The sequence below is a fragment of the Triticum aestivum genome, chromosome 4A, assembly GCF_018294505.1.
Source record: "Triticum aestivum cultivar Chinese Spring chromosome 4A, IWGSC CS RefSeq v2.1, whole genome shotgun sequence".
In the NCBI taxonomy this organism is placed as follows: Eukaryota; Viridiplantae; Streptophyta; class Magnoliopsida; order Poales; family Poaceae; genus Triticum; species Triticum aestivum.
In genome coordinates, this window is record NC_057803.1 from 204,663,599 (window position 1) to 204,667,062 (window position 3,464).

Here is a 3,464-nt window from a genome sequence, read left to right on the forward strand (position 1 = left end):
CAACACCTATACAAATAGTAAAACAAATTTGCCATCAAATCAATGATTACATGTCGTGGAGTAGGATTAGGAATTTATGGCTATTTGTTTATACATATCTAGAGATTATGTTCGATCTTTAAGCATAGTCGTCTATGTACAGACCAATCTTGAAGAAAATAATGGCATAAACATATGTAGGTCATTCAAAATCAATTGCCAAGTCATGGCTAGGAATTATTAGCACGAACACTAACCCTAGTCGGATTACTAGCAGAAATCATTTGCATAGATGAAACAACTAATCACTTATCACTTGTACCAATCAAACAATCAATACACTACACGGATCTAACAAAACTTACTTAGATTTCATGGATTGGGAGAACATAACCATAGGATTTATATTCCAAAAAGGGGGAGGCAGGAGTAACCGTAGAAACCTTCTGATCTATTTGACACATAAATGAGTATAGATGACTAACCAGCTGTCTGTCATCGTTGGAGTCATCGCTGGAGTGGTCGTTGGAGTCGTCGCCAGAGTGGTTGTCGGAGTCGTCGCCGGGGTCGTCACCAGAGTCGGTGTGGAACTCCGCCTCCGGCTGTGGAAGCTCAATGCCGTCGACGATGTCAGGGTGCAGCGATAACTCGCTGGCGGTGACGGCAACCTCTGTCTCCATCTCCACGCTGTGCTCCGGTGCTTTAGTAGCCCCGGCGTAGCCACTCCCTCCGATGGGGCGCTTCGGCGGCATCCTCATGCACTGACGGCTTTGAGGACCGAGAGCGGTGTCAAGGATGCAAGCGGAGAGAGAGAGAGAGGATTGTGTGTGTGTGGCGAGGATGGTGGATGCGGCCGCTCGGATGCACCATTAATATGGAGTAGTGGGAGTTGTGGGAGAGAGGCGGGCAGCGGTCAAACCGATGGCTCGCCTCCCCGGTGAGCCTGCGCACCGGACTGCCGACATGCCTACCAAAGTTTCACACAGCAACTCGCATGCCTCCCGATGACACCACGCACTGAGCACGCCTCCGTCAATTCACATGCCTGCACACAAGCCTCCCCGTCTGCCTGCATGGCGGACTGCTCGCATGCGTCCCGCCAACTCACGCCCGCTCGCACGCCAAACGGGTCGCGCGGTGGCACGTATATTGTTTTTCTATTTGGATGATAAATGCTGCCGCTTTATTGCTTAACTGAAGCATGGCACATATCCATTGTTGGTCTAACGCTCACGGTTCGAATAAATAATCCGTTTGGGATATTGGTGCCCAATTATTAATAATCTCCCGTTTGTAATTAGATAAAGATTACATCAAAACTGGTCTCAAATTTGACAAAAAAGTACAATTCCACTTTGTATTGGTGTCCATATGACAACACAATAAGTTTCATGAACTTCAAATAAGTTTTGGATGTACTAGAATTTAAAAATCAAGATTCTCAATGTTTGAAATTTGTTGCATGGGGAGTAAACATGCACCCAGCTGTGAGACACATGTGTTTTTGCAATCCATTTAGGTGCACTGTCACGTGTGCATGTAACTCAAATTTGATTTTTGCACATTATACCTGTAGAAAATCAATCAATTAATGTACTAAAACGTCTTAATGATCTCTTTGATTTTTTCAAAATTAAAACGTCCCTCCTTTGGTAACATATGTTCACCGTGGGATAATTATTTTAACATGCATCATAGTTGCGGTGGATTCACGGTGTGTGTGTGTGTGTGGGTGTGTGCGTCTGGGGGTGGCGGGTGGCTCGCAGTACACTACGAGTTGTGAGCCACCGTGTGGGTTGGCCGTTTTGTTAGGCAGGCCGGTGCCACATCAGTCGTGAAATCTTTATTTAAAACATTACACAACCCATTCATACATACATGTTTTGGCCACATGTAGTCGATGGTTGTCCTACACGACACTCGATACTCGTGTGTGATGTTTTCTGTGGGCCCGCGAGGTCGTCGTCCATCACTTTGACGAACATCCAGCAGTGAGGTTAATTTGACCAGCAAGGTAGAATCTTTTTTGTTTGTGTTATGGTGGTATACAGTATGCGTTGAAGAGGTGGGAGGGGACTAGCATATATACTATACGTACGTGTCCATGAACAAGTACACCTCACTCAGTGTAGGGACTTTTTGGTTTCCGACGCATGTGCCACATCAAAATTGTGAAATTGGCTATTCAAACATCACACAACACCTCTTTGGGCCACATGCATGCACGCAGTGGTTATCCTAGCTAGGACACTCACGTGTGACACTTCCATCTATGGGCCCACGGGGCCATCATTGATGCATGCATGCATCACTTTGACCTACATCGGGAGAGGCTACTTAATTTCACCATCGATGAGGATTCTTTTGGGTTGTACATATTACGGCAGGAGCATATAGTATGCGGTGAAGAGGGGGGAAGGGGACCATCATATGTAGTACGCTTCATGAACCTCGCTCTGTGTGGGTGCATGGTTTACGGTTTTTGAGGCATGTGGCACATCAAAGTTGTGCATTTTGGGTATTCAACATATATATGTTTGGCCCACAGGCAAAGCGGTGGTCGTTGTCCTCTCGCACCCACTTAAGCGGTTATCAACGATATCGATGCTTTCCATCTATGGGCCTGCTTGGTCCATCACTACTTTTTGTCTGACAACAAGAGAGGTTAATTTGACTTAGGAGGGGATTATTATTTTTGCTTGTAATACAGTATATATATAGGTCGTGCTCTGGGATGACATGCATGATACAGTTTGAGCACACACACATGCATGTGTATGCATGAATCCCTCCCATTGAGTCGAAGTGGCTAGTACAATGACACATCATGAACCGATCTCGCTCTATGTGGGGAGCTAGTGTACGATTTTTGACGCACACGCCACATCAATGTTATGAAATGGTATTCAAACATGCATGCACGCATCACCTCCATACATATGCATGTATTGGTTGCCTTCGAACCGTACACTCCCTCGCGTGGTTATCGACGACAAGCCTATATATTCGTGGGCCCATGTGGATATCCATGATCACATTGACCAACAACAAGATAGGTTACCATGGCGGATTCTTCATTTGGTTTGTGTTATCTTAGTGTAGGTCTTGGTGAGATTCAGACCTTAAGTTTGAGCGCATATACTATGCACACATGCATGCATGAATCCCCGCCGTTGGCTTGAAGTGTGGTCTAACATACATATGCATCGTCAACCTAACCCTCACTCAGTGTGGGGATTTCTAGTTTGAAATCACGGTGCCACATCAAAGTTGTTCCATTGTTACTCAAAAACACACCTCTCCATACATATGTTTGGGCCACACGCATGCAGTGGTTATCTTCGGGGACTAGCTACTTGCGTGATTATTGGCGAGCTAGCCCATCTCCAGGGTTGCATGGACGTCCATCACTTTGACCAACAACAAGATAGAGGTTGTATGACCAAGGTGGATTATTCTTGGTCCGTTTTACGATCCATCTTGGT